Genomic DNA, 18,617 nt, shown 5'->3' with positions numbered 1-18,617 from the left:
TTATATGTTCAGCAACAAAAACAGTATCTAATGAGTAAATTGTTTTGCAGACTATTGAGATGATAAAGTTGAAAGCTTTACTGCATGTGTTAAAATTGAAAATAGAGGTAAAGAATATCTAACAAAAGAAAAATGCTCTTTTTACTTTGCAGACACATTAAACTCTACTCACCATGATTTCAAGCCATTCATACTTTTTCAATATAGCATTCTCTACTAAGAGGCCTTTTTAGTTCTTTTTCTAAATATGATGGGCAAGTTGTCGCCCATATTAATGGCAGGCTCCCTGCATGACAAAGCACTTACAGCTTAAAGTATGCTGAAATGAGTGCAGTAGGAAAAAAGAAATGGATTGCAAAATGAGCAGTTTAGCAGAAAAAAAGGTTATTGCAATTTGTGCAATGACCTGACTGCATTATCTCATTGTTGTATGTCTTTGCTTGCTCCTGAGAATCATATAGTAAGATTCAATAATATAAATGTAGGGTTATGTTTTTATATGTAGTTCCTTACACATAAAGGAAATAAATTACAATATTACTTTCAGAATTTCTTTAACAATTTAAGTACATGGCAGTAGTGTAGAGTTGTAGTTATAGATCATAAGTAATTATTCAATATATACCCTTTAGGGGTCCAATGTAAAGTATGGCTTATAAATTTCATTTTTTTTTTTTTTTTTTTTCCTGTTTCAATTTCTAGGGCGGCACAGTGGCGCAGTGGTAGTGCTGCTGCCTCGCAGTTAGGAGACCCGGGTTCGCTTCCGGGTCCTCCCTCCGTGGAGTTTGCATGTTCTCCCCGTGTCTGCGTGGGTTTCCTCCGGGCGCTCCGGTTTCTGCCCAAAGACATGCAGGTTAGGTGGATTGGCGATTCTAAATTGGCCCTAGTGTGTGCTGGGTGTGTTTGTGTGTGTCCTGCGGTGGGTTGGCACCCTGCCCGGGATTGGTTCCTGCCTTGTGCCCTGTGTTGGCTGGGATTAGCTCCAGCAGACCCCCCGTGACCCTGTGTTTGGATTCAGCAGGTTGGACAATGGATGGATTTCAATTTCTTCATGTTTTAGCAATTTATTCATTACTCATAAATAACACATCTGCATTACTGTGCATTGCCTTAAAATGTAGCCATCTTATTCTTTTTTTTTTTTTTAACATTCTCTTGTTGTATGTGATTAGGGTTACCATCAAGGGCCAGTTACAAACTAATCACTGATGGCTTTAATTTGGACATACTGTTCAAGGCACTGCATCACAGAGTAAGTAACCTTTTTTAAGTTAGAATAACAAAATATGCAAGTGAAAGAGCACAATAATATTGCTTAATCTGATTGGGGCCAGAGCCCAAAACTAAATATATACATATTTGTTGAAATATGCATATTGCTGAAAACCTTAATCAAATTGGGTAATTTCAGTTGCTTTCTTGCCATCCTGTCCCCCTTTGACGTTCTTCAGCAACCTTTAAAAACACAAATCCTAAAACCTGTTTGTGATCCTTCTCAAGCTAAGCTAGGATAAGACTCTCCAGTCAACCACATTGACTCTCTGTATTAAAAGATTGTTGCCATTGTCAACTCCACCCCCATACAGTTTATTCACTTTCTGCATCTTAAAACACTATGTAGTGCTGGGGTCCCCATCTGCTGTCCTGGAGGGCCGCAGTAGATGCAGGTTTTCATTCTAACCCTTTTCTTAAGTAGTGACCTGTTTATTCTGCTAATTACCTTCTTTTGACTTAATTTCAATTGACTTGTTTTTTTAAGATTTGTTCCCCTGAATTACTTCATCGTTCCTATAAATTGCTTCATTTCTTTCCTTAAATGGCACCCAAACAGAAATGAAATGTGAAGTGAGTGAGCTAAGAGAAGACCACCTAAGTCAGGGCCTCAAACTAATACCAATTTCACTTCAGTTAGTTGCTTAATTAGGTGCCGAGTCTTGTTGTTAATTAAACCTGTTCTTTAATTCTATGGGCTGTTGATTTTCTCTTTTCTAAGAGCACTGGTTAAATGTTGTGGGAACCTAAGGAGATCAGCATTCCTGAGACCTTCACCTTTCTTTATTTTCAGATATTGTATGATGCACACAGTTTGCTGGTCATGTAATGGCTCATTTTGTATCTCATTATTATTTGGCTACTAATTATGAAAGAAGAAACAATTAAGGGGTCTAAGTCTTCAAGAGCAAGTCGAATAAAATTAATTCAATAGAAAATAATTTGCAGCAAAAACAGCTCACTAATTAAGAAAAAGGTTAGAATGAAAACCTACAGCTGCTGTGACACCCCAGGACTGGAGTTGGGGAATCCTGATGTAGAGTGTAGCATAAAAGGTAATCAGGGGATTGGTGTATGTAATCATGGTTATCTACATTTTTAATGAAGACTGTCCAATTAAAAAATATACACATTTTTAAAAGGAGAAGAAACAGAAACAAATGTAATTCAAATAACATTTTTAACATTATCACTCAAGCCAATGACTAGGCCAACATTGGAAGTGTGATTTGTGAAATATTTGCATTGCTGCATTTTGTTCCAAGCAATTTCTTAATTAGAAGCCAACACTAGCTATTAAATGACCATGTCTCCATTCTGAAATATCTGCAAACTCGGGCATTACTAGCTTTTACTTCTCAATAGACACTTTCTCTCTTTTTTCAGGAACCAGGGATGTTTTAGAAACTCGGGCCATTTGTGGTTTCTTGTAGGTAGTTCCTGGTAATATTTTTTATCTCCTATTCTGAGTTGTTCTTTTTTTTCATTTAACCAGGAGCTATAATAGATGGACCTCAGGTGATGAATTGTAATGATTGGTTCACCACAAGCGCTGGTGCCATCTTACAAATCTGTTTGGAGTTTGTGGTGGATATACAACACACAAAAGTGGCCTGGAACAACAAGTGGCCCAAGGCCTACATGGTACAGAAACTAATTGGTTTCTGAAATCAAAAATCCTGCTTTGGGAAAGCACCTGGGGCCTCATGTATAAACGGTGCGTACGCACAGAAATGTTGCGTACGAACCTTTCCACGCTCAAATCGCGATGTATAAAACCTAAACTTGGTGTAAAGCCACGCACATTTCCACGGTAACTCATACCTTGGCGTACGCAATTTCTCCGCTCGGTTTTGCAGACTGGCGGCACCCAGCGTCAAAGCAGTGCTACTGTTCCTGTGTGATCACCCTTTCTTAGATCCACATCCATGGCGGCGGCTTTATCAAATACACTGAAATTAACCGCATATCGTTCATAAATTTAATGCATCTGATTGTAATTAACCTGTAACAATATAATGGTCCACAGAATGGTCAAACTACTGTTCCTGTGTGCTCATCCTTTCTTTCTTAGCTCCACATTCCTGACGCGGCTTTGTAAATACACTGAAATTAACTGCATATTGTTTATTAGTGTAATGCATCTGATCGTAATTAACCTGTAGCAATATAATGGGCCAGGGAATAGCCATAGTGTTCCAAATACCATAACTGCTTTAGCGTTGTTACGCTCACTGCATCTTGTTCTTCTTTTTGCTACTCCCGTTAAGGGTTGCCACTGCGGATCATCTTTTTCCATATTACTCTCACTGCACCACTCGGAGTATTTATATCACTGTATCTGAGTGTGAATCACAGCAGCAGATGATCGGAAAGAGAATTATCGGTATACAGTTTCAAGTACACACTACCTCAACCACGGCAAAAAGCGTCAAACCCTTTCCTGTACGGACCTCGCGTTTCAGAAACAGTTTCATCCCAAGAACTATAAACGCACTCAATCAGTCCATCAAGTGCTCCTTGTAGAACTGTTTGTACTTATAAGTACAATCACCTCACTGTAAACTTACACTACAGTTATAATATTACACAACCTGCGCCACTTTATAAAGCGCGTATGATGACAATATCATTTTTAAGATGAAATGCAGCAAAATATGTTGCTTATAGTATACAGATAAAACTTTAACTTCATTTAAATAATCTGTATTGTTAATAATTAAACATGTGAGGACACGGTGCCGCAGCGTATAGCTAGTTCAAGGATAGCTCCTGCCTTGCGCTGTATTCTTGCTGGTGCTGACGCGACACTGGAAGGATAGATGAATAGAATAATTAAACATGTACTACAAAGATATTTCAATGTTCCTTAAAAGTTTTGAAGAATTGGCGTTCTAAGCTTACAAATGGCTTAACGTCTATTACAGAGCTGATTGTGTGGCGATTGGAGAAAGAAAAGTATGGACAGGACTTGGAGGTTAGTACGTTTGAAAGAGACAGTACTTCTGTAATAAATTATTTCATCGAAGGTCGCACATGGCACAGCAAGCCTCTTGCGTGAGATATGAACAATCACTGCGCCACCGTTTTCCCATGTTTAATAACATGCTTTCATTCCTATCATCATGAAAATGATATCACGTATACATCTCAGTATTTTAATTATTCAGAGAGCTGTAATATCTCGAATGTAATGCATTCTGTGTCCTGTCGGAGAAAGAGAAAGAATGGAAGCACGTAGTGATTCACACACAGAGCACATAGAAGATCAAACATAGAACAAAGCATTTAACATGCTACTTGAGAAACTAGTAAAATAAACGATTTTAAGATGAAGTTTATGATGTTCTACTTTAATGGCAAAATAAACTACGTGATTAAAGTGGAAATTTCGAGATTAAAGTTGACATTTCGTGCTTTTTTCCCACTGTGTGCCTATGTTTTTTGTTTGTACCCTAATACGCTTTCATATGACACTCAGACGGTGGGTTACGACTTGCCTTTTCACGGCGACTTTGATATGTGATTTCTTTTTTATTTTGGGCACTGTGCGACTTTGTGAATTTGATCTTTAGAGTTTTTCCGACACTCTGTCAGTCGATCAACTTTCTTTTGTTGCTTATACCACTGTTTAAACCAACAAATAGTACGTTTTTCCTTTGCCTCTACTTGGTATTCGCTGAAATTCTTATATTTTCCCCTGTGCTTTTCCCATTGTCTTTTCACAGAAGGCTATTTATATTGATTTGCATATTTAAAGAGGCATAATTCTGGGAGGAGTTGGGGCAGGACAGAAGGCGCGTGCACGTGCGTTACTTTTCACACTGATCGGGATTTATGTAGTGGAAGAACGTGAAATTTTGCGTGCGCACAGATTCCTGCATCTGGATTTTTCTGTGCGTACGCACAATCCCGCTTTTGTGCTTACGCCATGTTATAGTGTGAGTTCTACGCATGGCGTTATACATGAGGCCCCTGATGATATTCACAACAGTTCCCATTGCACTAACAGCATTAAGTTCTGTAGACCAGTTGTTCACTCCTCAGGGCCCCCTGTGGCTGCAGTTTTCGTTTTAACTAGTTCCTCAATCAGTCACCTTTAATTTACGTCATCGTTTAATTAGCTGACCCTTTTTTTTTCTTTTATTTTGTGTTTAGAAAAGGACAATAGTGTCAGATTTATATTTAAAGGAAATTAAGACATATTTGTATTTTTCAGTATCTTGAAATGTTTTCTGTGTCTTGTTATTTTTTTGATTCATTTTTTTTGTGGACTTTGCTTTCTTAATTGTATCTGAATACGGACAATTAATGATGAGCAGAGCAAGCGCCAGCACAAATGACTCTGAAAGAAGCAGCTACATTTGTGTTACCCAATTCTGAGCTTATTAAGAAACAACTGTCTAAATAACTAGAACATTAAAAAAATAACACATATACATTCCTACTTCATTCAGTAAAAATTTAGCATAACCAATTTGTAATTTCTGAATGGTTGTAAAAAACATAGAACCTGCGAAATAACGGCTTGCTTAATTGAGGTAGGAGTCCAATTAGGAGAAGAAATGGGTTGGGACAAACACCTGCAGCCACAGGGGACCCATCACTGAATGCTGAGAACTGCTGCTGTAGATGACAGAAGGCTTGTGCAGAGTATTGCAATATCTTGGACATCTTGTCTTGGTATTGGTCCTGAACACTACCTGGACATGATGCCATAATAAAGGAAGGTAGGTGAACTGGCTTAAAGCAATTGCCAAACCTCAAGCAGAGGCACAGTAATGTAGCTATGTTCAGACTCTTATCATGTGGTATGGTACTTGTAGTTCAGTAGGCACACTTGCCAGAAAGCAAAATATTGAGAGGAGGTAATTCCAAGGATTCTAATGATCTTCAAGCTGAGCTGGAAGTATTTCTGAATGGTGATGAATAACATGAGCAATGCTGACACACATGCAAACAAAACTGAATGCTAAAGAAGAACAATTACTGTACTTCACTACCAGTTTGTCTAGGAAATGTTTCTTAAAAATCAACAGAACATTGAATATGGCATAGAACTTATGGCTTCACTTTGACAACCATGTAGTTAGTATTTGGCAAACATTAGGGGAACAAAATAGCTGAATTAAATAGAAAATGGCAAGGGATATTTTAGCAGTAAAAGAAATATTTCAGAAATTTAAACTTAAGAATTTAAAGTTATTGCAAGGAAAAAAACTAATGAATTTCTTATAAATATTTCTAGAGCACAGTTGAAAGTAGAAATGATGCAGCAATTGTGAAATTGAGGAATAAGTCATCTGCAAACAGCAGAGATTCCACACTTCTGTAGCCAAACCGGTTAATCTTCAAACCTTAACCATGCTTTAATATCCTGTCCATGAAAATTATTAACAAGAGAAAAGACAAGATTAACCCTTTTTGTAGTCCAGTGCCCACAAAGAACTGACTCAATTTAATGGCAACTCTCACTCTGAAACTGGAGGCTTCTGAAAGACATGCAGCAACAGCTTTGGGATTCCATATTGTTGTAGCACTTTCCACAAGACACAATGGGGTATATGGTCATAAACATTATCCTGTTCTGTAAAGCTTGTAGACAATATTGGCAAACTCTGATAACAGCTTACATATTGTTCCCAGGACGGAATCAACCTTATTTCTCCAAGGTATAAAGTTTAACTAACTGGCTTTCTCTGCTAAGTTTAAAATAATCTGTCAGTTACTAGAACACATCTTGCTGTTTCCTGTTCAAAAATGTTGTAGTATTCGCATGATATCCAGTGCTTTGAGAAACTTCTAGTCATATCTCAGTCATCTGTTTATGTCCCTTCCCGGCAGTAGCCATGTACAGAAGATCTGTGTTCTCTGTTTTTGTTTACAATTTTAAACTTGCTTCACTAGGTATTTAGTTTTGATTAATTTAGGAAAAAATCTGATGTGGGTTGTCACTGAAAGTAGCAACTAGAAATTGTATAAATTGATTTTAAATTTATAAATGATCTGCTGATGATAACACAAACCCAAGTACCAGCTCAATTGCCTTTTGGATAAGCTGTGAACTTGGAAGAAGTTACAGGAGGATCTGAAAGGCTACCTTATGTCTACAAAAGTAAGAGAATCTGATAAACTAAAAATAGGGTATATTTAATGTTCCCATAATTAGCTGCTAGTATTCTGATCCCAAATACCTAAGAAGCTCCATTTCACCCTATAGTAAGAGCTGTTCATTTGAAGATGAAGTGTTTTCCTTCCATTTTCATGTACATCTTGATATTTGTTCCTTGATAGAATACCTCTTTTAAATGTTCCTAATTTTTTTGTTCTTGGAGGCTGCCATTTTTTAAATTTTTGTGTGGTCTGCAGCAGTAGCAGTGTATCCAGGTAATCACAGAAATGCATAATGTATGATATCACCAGAGTATGTCACCATTTGCAAACCTGGATCATCCAAGATTTGCATACTTAGAAGTGTTTACAGTACTTGCAATTTATTCAGTGAATATTTGTAGTAGAAATTTTAGGCAGATAACTTTTGGCCTAGTGTTTTGTATTTGGTTGCAGATTTTTGATTTGTTTTTTAAAATTATGACATTGACATGTTATTGATTTATATCATATGTCCAGGTCCTTTCTCATAAAATATTTATAGAGTCATTTTTTACACAGTACATGGAGAGAACAAAGAGCTGGAGCAAGAATAAAGGCAAGATAAAAAATATCAGAATTGGCCTGTCATCCAATATAAGATAAGATGGATGAAATATCAGCTCTCATTGTGAGTCACAGTACATTCAAATACTTTTTTATTTTGTGTATTAATGAAAACTGGCTTAAACCTGATGACACTAATTTAATGCTGGGCAGATTTCTTGTGATTTAAGCAGACATGGTACAGGGTGAATAAAGGCAGAAACGGTATTAGTTGTCTATGTAAATTGGAAATGGTGCAAAACGAAGTATGTTACAATTAAAACTTAAATTTCTAATCCACACATTGAAATATTGGCTCTGTATATGAGAACTGAGAAACAAAAATGGTTCCCTCAGTTACCAATACTTTAATGAAGAATCATTCCAACCCATAACTGATGACCAAGGGAGGAAAGAACTGAGGACACTAAACAAATGAAAAGCTGAAGGACCAAATGGAGTTAGTCCTCAAGTAGTTGAGATGTTCTGACCAACATTCTGGTATCTTGTGTTATCTGTTAAGTCTGTCACTAAGACTCCGGAAAGTGCTGCTGCTATGAAAGTCTTTCTGTGTTGTTAACATTCCATAGAATTCACCTGATGAGTATAGACAAGAGGACCTTATGTTATATATATCATGAAGCCTTTTGAGAGACTGGTTCTAGACCGTCTAAGTCCTCTTGTGAAAGATCACTTAGACCCACTGCTATTTGCCTATTGGACAAAGATTAGAGTCCAATATCCAATTATCTATCTGCTTTAATGAGGCTTGTTCCCATTTGAACGCTGGCAGCACTGTGAGGATTATTTTTTTATTTTTCCAGTGCCTTCAGTATCCTTCAGCCACCCCTGTTAAGGTGCAATCTCAAAGATATTCAAATGGATGAGCCTATGGTGATCTGGATAATGAACTATCTTTAAAGCAGACCACTGCTTACAAGGTTCAAGGACTGTGTCACTGATGTGAGCAACACTGGAATACCAAAAGGAACAGTCCAGTGACCTTCTCAGTTCACCCTGTATACCTCAGACTGTAAATATAACACCAGGCCATGTCAACTGTAGAAATTCTCTAATGACTCTGGGCTAATAGGATGTATTGGCAAGGGACATTAGACAGCAGCATGGACTCGGGTGGAGAACATTACTTCTCGGTGGAAAAAGAATCATCTGCAATTCAACATCAGCCATACCAGGAAACTTGTTATTGACTTTCACTACACCAAAGAGTCCCTATGCCTGATCGCCATTCAGGAGGTGGATGTGGAAACTGCACTGCTACAAGTACCTCATTGTCCAAATCAATGAAGAGCTACACAGGTCTAGTAACACAGAGGAACTATACAAGAAAGAAGAGAATGGACTCTTTTTTTTTTTTTTTTAAATTATTTTTATTTTTTCTTTGTAGACTGTAATCCTTTAATGTAAGTAGTGGAATCCTTTACATGATCTATAACTCAGCAGTAGCCAGTGCAATTTTCCACATTTTAGTGTGGTAGCACACTAATATCACTTTGAGAGTCACACCAAAATAACAAGCTGAATAAAAAGACAGGCTTAGTGATGGAGTAGGATTCCACTTGCAGAGTCACAGCACCATACATCACCGCATGTCTAGGGCAGCACAACATTCTCAAGCACAAAGCAAATACAAAGATGGCAGAAAGCAGCACAGTATTGTTGTTATTATAGTTACAACTGTAATTTATTATAAAATGTGCACAGTTTTAGAAACGTTTTTCAAAACAGGTTGATTGTAATGCTCTGTGTTAAGTGTATATTATGTTTGTTGTTTGCCTAGCGAGCTAATTGTTAATGCCTGTAACACTAGTTATGGTGCTGTTCAGTTTGCCATTGTTAATGTTGTATTATCAGCAAACTACGATAAAAGAACATTTTTCGCAAACATCAGTCTATTGTCCTGTTGAATGGAAAATTTCCAGTACATTAAGGCAATATTCTAACATAAATTTAAGATCTTTTAAGTTCTGTTTTATTATCTATTGTTATATATTTCATTAATTGGATTTATCTGTTCATTTCCTAACAAACATTTACATAGTTTTTATTTAACTTTTAAATCTTTTTTTTTTTTTTTAGGTGGGAGGGCGGGGTGCTTTTTCTTTCTTTCATGAAACAATCAATCCACATATTCAGTTTAGAAGTGCTGATTTTACGAAGTTCTTTCTACATCACTGTACAATATAATAAATGATGTCTTCTTTTTCAGCCAGTGAGGCAATGTCATATGAGGTTGCTTTTAAGAAACCAGAGCAATTAAAATCCTTTGCCCAAACTGAATATTCAGATCTTGGTGCATTAGTTAATGGGTCTAAATCTTCTACATGAATGCATATTCTTGCTACATTTATTTAAAATCTTTTACCTTCTCTTTGGTAAACCACATTTAAGTATTATAAATCTGTTGTTAAATCTTGGATATGTACCTAAACTTTTCACAATAGCTAATAACCTCTTCTTAAGAGAAAAAAACTTGGTCCATAATTTGATATTTCACTGGGATCAATTTCTAATCTTCCTTTTATTTCTAAAATTTAGAGAAAATTTACAAAAAAAAATGTCTTTGATGTGTTTTGAGTCAGGTTTTAGACAATGTCATAGTACAGAGACTGCTTTAGTCAAAGTATTCAGTGATTTGCTCTCCACTCCTCTTGACTCCACTGACCATGGCTGAATTTTTAGGCTTATAGTTTTAAATCTAAGTGCTACATTTGATACTACAGACTATGATATATTCTTTTGAGTGGACTGGGAAAACTTGCTGGTATAATTTGTCAGGCACTCGGCAGATTTAGATCTTATCTAAGTGACCTCTATCAGTTTGTACACATAAACATTGAATATTTTGAGATAACCAGAGTAATATATGGAGTCCCTCTGGGTGGGTCCACTGCTTGGTGCTTTGCATTTCTCTTTATATATGTTGCTCCCTGGACATATAATTTGCAAGTATGATATTAGTTTCTGTTGCTATGTGGATGATATTCAGCTCGTCGGTTTTCTAAAATAGAAGCTTGTTTAGTACACATTAGATTGCTTGAAATTTTCTTTTGTTGAATTCCAACAAAACAGAAGTGTTGGTCGTTAGTTCTAAAGCTGCTATAAAAGCAATCTGAATGTAACATGTCTGTTGATGGCATCCCTATCAATCCCAGTACAATAATCATAAACTTTGGTGTATCTATAGATTGATCTTTCATTTGATACAGATATTCAAAATGTATCAACAGTAGACTTTTACATAAGAAATGTTGCAAAACTTGCATGTATGTTAGCATAACTTATCCATGCCTTTATTACTTCTAGGTGGATTACCATAATGCTTTGCTTTGTGGCTGATAACAGACTTAAGTTAGTTCAGAATGCAGTGGCTAAAGTGCTTACAAGAGCTGGGAAATATGTATATATCACCCTTATTTTCTTTACATTGGCTTTCTGCAAATTTTGTACTGATTATTAGGTACTTGTGCTCACCTATAACGCTTTGCATGGTTTAGGACCTCAATGTTTGAGTGACCTTTTAGTGCCTTACAATCATTTTCATAGGGTGTGGGATATTTTTGTCTCTAGAATAAAAAAGCTAGAGCTGGAAACAAAGCGGTAGCTTATAAATCACCCTATTTACGGAATAACCCTCTTGTAGAAGTATGAGATTTTGACAGTCTGTCAACCTTTAGATTTAGGCTAAAAATATATTTGTTTAGTCAGACCATTAAGTAAAATTTACAATGAATCTACATTCCTATTTGTACTTTTTTTTTTTTTTAAGTTGACATTTTATTCTTTTTTATTTGTGTAGAACAATCTTTTATTTTGTTCAGTAATGATCTGGGGCTGACACCAAGATTTTTTTTTTCTCGGGGTTTCAGACCTGGAAATATTTAAAGCACCTTTGTGACAATACGCATTAAATAATTAAATGTGATTGCTTGATTAAAACAGTTAATGAGTATTATGAGCTATTAATGTAGACAGAAAATTTAAAGTTGCTAAAGCCGTCTTGCTTTTTTGCTGTTTTTATAGAAACACATAACAATTCAAAAGTACCACCGTTGACTCATTGCAAAAAAGGTGTTGTATCTTGTTCCATTGTACATTTTGTAGCTGTAATGTTTTAAAGCACTCTAGACAGGACAAATGTAAAACAACATCTGAAGAGTCCTATTAAGAAGGTGGTTCTCTATGAAGGTAAGTTAATTTGAGAGCTCATTATAATATATGTTTAGTACTTGGACATATACATTTAACACAATATTTTACAATATAATCATTTTGACTGTGTTACACATTTTAGGTTTCACCATCCACAGATGTGGTTTTGACTGCATGCCATCACTGCATTATCACTGCTTCTACCAGACTACATTATTCAGGAGAAGTGACTTTGAAAAATCATTTGTTTGTTTGTAAACACAAACAGAATGCTGTTTTAGCCACAAAAGCCCCATCTTCAAAACTGGATAACAGATGAATTACCAGTGCTACAAAGACTCTTCCACCAACCCTTGAAACTCCACCAACTGAAAGAGCCACAATGACTGCCCACCTACCCTCATTGTCTACACAGGAAAGGTTCATCATTTACATACAGTGGTCAGAATGTGTTGCCCTATTTGCAATGTTCAAATGAGCAAATGGAACTTGAAAAACCCACACAGACCGCAAACACAGAGCAAAAAGCACAACACCTCAATGCTTGATACCACCTTACCAGCCAATTCATTGATAAGAAGAATGGCATTTCTGCTGCTTGGAAGACATTCAAAGGGCATAGCATACCAGTGTAAAACATGGGGGGAAATTCACAATGTTCTATGCAAGTCAAGTGAATTCCAGATCAACGTGGAACTAACACAGAGTAGTGGGCTTGTGCCTTATCACTGTAAACACATCAGGCAATTTAGCGGCTGTGCTTACTCTGCCAAAGCAGTTTCACTGTTCGAGAAGGTATTGTCAGAGATGGTAAGTGCAAAGTGATTTAGTAAGGAAAAGAAGAAGTCAACAGTGTTATACTTGTCAGTCCTCACAACAACTGGAATCCCACAAAAAAAAGTGTCTGTCAGTCTGAACCATATATCTGTGTCCTACTACAGCCATTTTAGATGTTAAATACCTGGCACTTTCCATGCCCCAGATTGAGATGATCTTACATTCACAAATATTTATGGCCATAATGGAATTTGTTTGAAACCCACCACAAACCTTTCTGGACTGCCGTTACTACAGGGGAAGCACAAACTCTACAAACAAATTAGTGGCTCTGTTCTACTAAAGAAAAGAATGTGAAAGATGACCATTCTGTGTATCCTATAAAAGGTGTTGGACTAAAGAGTATAGTGACTTATATTCTGAGGAACAAGAAGATACCTGCTACCCTGCCAAAGAATTTGTGTGTATCAACAGCTGACCGGCACTATTCAAGGAACCTTTGTCTGATGAAATAATGTGCCAGAGATGCCCCAGCACTGTCCCACTTAGTGACCCTACGCTGATTACACAAAAGGTAAAAATACTGACCAACTGGTGCATTATTGAAGGCAAGTAATAAGTCCCAATCCTTGTATAACTTTCTTTTTGCAAACTATTGTATCTATGCTAAAAATAATGTTATATGTTTTAGATGTTGCCCCCAGTGTGGAATGTCCAACCGTTATCAAGAGTGGAAAGACCACCTCCACAAATTCAATGGCGTTACATTATTCTTGACTTAGCCTTATGCTTGACCTTGAGAAACCTTCTCCAGGTCCGCCAGCCTTTTAGTAGTTCTGAATGTTGTAAAGTAACCAAAACCCTGGTACCAGTTTTATAGTTGCTTTGATTCTTTAACTGGTTTTCACTTTAAAACATATGTGACATGCTTTGTAATTTTATAATTCATGATAGTATTGTCTCTACATATAATGAAATATATACAATGAAAAATACGTATGAAGCAGATAAATCAATTGTACAGTAAGGGGTCATTTTAAATTTCCTGATTTAGGTCCATGCTGCAGTGAGCAGAGCTGTTGAATATTTACAATTTATGGCAGTTGTGTAGTTTCCACCATCGGACACAGTGCTGCATGCCTATTTATATTCTTAGGCCCTTACGGAACATGAGTACAAATACTCATGTGTTACTTGTGGTGATCAAGTGGTAATAAGGATTTGTACAGTAAAGGTATTTTCAGGTTATCAGTTACTAAAGTTCAAATGTTAATTCACAGCATAATCACATTTCTACACCTAAGCAATTATTGACTTAAACATAAATCCTTTGTTTTTAGTAAATGATATCAGAAAACAAACAGAGAATTTCAGAGGACAGGCCATTTTGGAAACTTTTTGGGAGGCATTGTCCAAGTAGATGATTGGTTGTGGATTTGTTGCAAGTATGTTGTCCAGGCCATTTCATAACAAATACTAGACTTAACTTGGCACCTGTTTGCTATCTTGCCTATTGAATATCTGTAAAACTTTTGTTTTAGGTGGAAGATGTAATCCCTTTGTAATACCACCATGTTTTACATTTTGGGTTCCTTGGATTGGCAGGAGGACTTGGCATTGAAATGTTGTGCTGAACACTGAATCTGAAAAGGTTCATAGTTCAAAGTCTTTGTCAGGGGTTGCTGAAATTTTGGTTTCAGAAGACAGGCTTATAGATGAACTTTTCAAGCAGAAGGTTTTTTTTTTTGTTTGTTTGTTTTTTGAGTACGGAAAAAAAATTTAATTTCATTTTCAAATATTTTTAATGTCACAGGTTAAATACTGAAACTGTTTTTGATAGGTTGAAGTGATAAGAAAATTATGTAAAGAGTGTGGATTGGATTCCACTGGATCACGTAATGACCTGCTACTTAGACTATCCAATGAAATGAAGTCTAGGCAAATGTATGACAAATTTCAGAAAAATCTGTGCTGTCTCACGTAAGCATTATATCTAGTATCTTTTATTTTTTAAGTTTTGCTATGTTAATGTAGAATTTAGTATATTTTATTATTGAATATTATTTGAAAATGCAAACACTTCAATGAGTTCTCTTTGTTTGGTTGATGGGCAGTAATCATGTGTCCATGTGGTATTATTTATAGCCTTAAATGTAATCTTCAAGCTGACAGCCCTCAGGACTTTGCGGAGTTGCTGTTATCATGGAAACACATGCCAAATGTAGTAAGGTGTGTCTTTGCCAGGGGTCTTGCCACACATACTAATCTCACATTACCGGAGAAGCTATCCTTCTCTCCATTTGAAGGACATTTAGCTGAACCTACTGAAAGTAGCATAGCACTGGCGATGGAAAGCTGAAAGTGTCCCTTCCTTGGCTGGACACTAAAAAGATAATAGCAGATCCAGATGGTCACCCCAGAATAGGTTCTTCTGATCATTATGCACTGTATGATCGATTTCATAAGAGCAATACCAAAGACTGTAGGAATATTCTGAGAAAACTCACCTTGGTATCCCAGCTAGCTGGGAATGTGAGGCTGCAGAACAATGGTTTGCATTGAGCATGACAATACCATCAACCCATCTCTTTCAAATGAGGAACATAATTCATCACTATAATCATAACGGGAACAATAAGATGCTTAACATGTTTGGGTCTGAAATGATTATGAATATGCATGGACAAGCCATGTTGGGTAATATTGATTGTTTCTGACATCTTTTTTCAACATGTACATGTTCATATTCACATTGTAATGTATGTACTGAAACATGCAATATGATATGGTTGAGAACTCTTCCCTTACTAATATTACAACAGTACAGGTGGTGTGTCTTTGCTGCTTATCACAAAACCTAAGTTTGTCTCCTGATTCACACTGTAATATATTTTTTTTGTGTGTATGTGTGTGTTTTGCATTTTGATTACTGGAACCAAATCAGAGGAGGACCCTGCTGTTATAAATGTTAAGACCAAGTAAAGGAAACCTTTCTACAAAATGTAATACATCTTTAAAAAAAAATAGGTATTTTGAATTAAAATCGATTGTCTTATTGTCTGTCACAATGGAAAATCCCAATTGTGTATTAGATTCAAGACATGTTTGCCAGTAGAACCTGCTGGGATTGTCAACCAAGCAATGAACAAACAAAAATATGTTCTATTACATAAATAATTAATTCAATACTTTGTTTAATGCATTTATACTCAATCCTTTTTTGTTTTTATTTATTTATTTATTTATTTTCGATATTTAAGCTTGATTGGATTTTGGGCAAAAATGACCCAGAAGAGAAAGTGGCTGAAGTTGGGAACATTACTCTTCTGCGAAAGGACTTCTTGACCTTGGGTCACAATGAAGAGCTAGAGGCAACAGTAAGTCTACACTATAAACAAAGTTTATGAAAATGTTTATGTATATATGTTTAACACCGATATGTTACTTTTAAAACTATCATAGATTGCAAATAGCTGTCTACAAGCAATCACTTTGGTGGCTGATGTACAGGTAGGTTAACAATCAGTTACACTCACACACACACACACACACAGTATTGTTTTTATGAACTCTGAATTGTGTGGTATTTTGTAGGGGAAGGGTGTAATGGCAGTTGATGCATGTATTGTGGTTATATGGCTACCTCCACTAAATTAAGATTCTTTTTTATCATTTCTGCATCAACTAACAAAAAGGCATCAGCAAATAGCTTGTCAGGATCATTAATTTCATGTTTTAATTGACTTCCAGAGTAATATTGTGCTCAAGGATCATATTCTTTTTCCTGCTTGGAAGCCAGGTCACTGGATGTTGTGTATGTATTAAATTCTTCATGTAATGTGTAATTAAGTTTGTAGAAATCAATATTTATTCCCCTCTGAAGTGCTTATTTCTCAAATCAAAGAATATTCAAATTGTTTCACAGATCATGAAGCCTAAAGACAGGCAAATGTACTTTCTTGATTCAGCCAATCCTTATGGATTAGGAGATGGTCAATACTTGACACTTTTCATCGATGCAGTCGATATTGAAGATGCAGTTTAGATAAATGAACCCTTTTTGTTCATTTTTCAGTTTAGGGATGATATGGAACCTTTTTTCTCAGGAATGTTCAGATAAAACTTCATATTTAATTATTCTGTATAATTTTTGTTGGGTGTTCAAGAGATCAATTTAGAGAAGTCTGTTGCTATATTAGTTACTTGCTGTATTGTAATGTGCATTAATGTTAATTTCAGTTTAGAAAATGTTGATTTTCTGTTTTCTTTTGATGGTGGGTATTTTTTAAAAATAGAACAATTTAACTGCAAGTCTTTGGCACATGTTGTCCCAGTTGTATGTGAGGTCTTGCCAATGGTTTATCCTGCTCCTCAAGAAAGATCTCTCTCCTATGACACTTCTCCCTATTCCAGTCTGGGTTGTATTTTATGAGATGTTCAATGTGTTGAAAAAATTGCCTATGGCCTTCATCCAGTATAATGTAGTTCTCTACTCCTCCTTTTGTTTCATTGTAGTCCATTATCATTTCTGGCCATGGATTCTCCTATCTTTGTGCAGCGTACACCTCAAGATTACATTGTGCACCAAGGATATGTCAGATGTGTAGACAAATTTTAATGTCTTCACTTGCCTATTCCATGTGGCCAGCAGTTGAGATGGGAGCTCTGGCTTGGCTTATTTTTCCTTATAGTGCCAAGCATTGTTACCTTCATCTTGAGGAGCTACTGTCCCAGTTTGTGTGAAATTAAAAGTTAACACACATGGCATTGTGGCCACACAGCCCATGTGCATGTACAGGTTAACCCTTTAACCGCCAACTCCCTAAATATTCCCCACGCCAGGCGAAATCTGAACAATTTTTGTTTTTTTACTTTTTTACATTTTTTTTACATTTTTTACATTTATTCAAGCAGTATTGACCACTAAATGTTGTGCAAGTTGCCAGTGTATACACGAAATCTATAAATGTAACCTGAATTCTCAGCTAAGCAAAACATCTTGATACCAAACCGTGCCCTTTTCAATGGTAGATACTGTCGAAACTGTAAGCGGCCCTTCCACGACAATAAACTTTCATCAACTGCAACTGACGGTCCTGGCATGTAGGGCAACTGAAATGCTTCAAATAAATGATCAATCAAAGGACGTAGCTTGAACAAGTGGTCGCGGTTTGGATCTTTCTTATCTGGCTCGTTTCTGTTGTCATTCAAATGAAAGAATTTCAGCAGCAAAGAGAATCGGTTACGTGTCATGACAGCTGCAAAAATAGGTGTTGCATACATAGGATCTGTAGACCAGTACATCTCAATATCTGGTTTTCTGATTATTCCCATCAACATCAAAATCCCAATGAATTTTTTCATTTCGTTTTCATCAGTGTCAAACCAAGCACGAACACGGGAATGTGGAGGTAAATTGGGATTTTTCTCAATAAACTGTGCTGCATACAGATTTGTCTGATGAACAAAATGTCTAATCAAATCAGGTGACACAAACAGCTCATAAAACTGCTCAGCAGTGTAATTGTTTACATCAACAATAAAGCCACACGTTCCCTCAAACGAATGCAGAAAAGGTAGTTCACCACGGGCAGCAGCCCAGCTGAGATGCTGGGGATACACCCACTCAGCGCCGTCATCCGATGCGTCTTCATTCACAATATCATGCAGCGCACGTTGCTGCTCATCACTGTCACTAA

At 36.4% G+C, this 18,617-nt stretch overlaps 1 long non-coding RNA gene across 1 annotated transcript in view; it reads left to right on the top strand.

Annotated features, from left to right (window-relative positions):
• The first annotated feature begins 3,573 nt into the window (after nucleotides 1–3,573).
• The window catches only part of LOC127526671 (uncharacterized), an 83,282-nt gene continuing 68,238 nt past the window's right edge, over nucleotides 3,574–18,617 (top strand). The window contains exon 1 of the long non-coding RNA XR_007934098.1: nucleotides 3,574–3,672. This is a non-coding gene — a long non-coding RNA (uncharacterized LOC127526671). The remainder of the gene's footprint in view (nucleotides 3,673–18,617) is intronic.

Source organism: Erpetoichthys calabaricus, chromosome 1 (assembly GCF_900747795.2).
Source record: "Erpetoichthys calabaricus chromosome 1, fErpCal1.3, whole genome shotgun sequence".
Classification (NCBI taxonomy): domain Eukaryota; kingdom Metazoa; phylum Chordata; class Cladistia; order Polypteriformes; family Polypteridae; genus Erpetoichthys; species Erpetoichthys calabaricus.
This window is presented reverse-complemented; position numbering and strand designations above follow the sequence as displayed.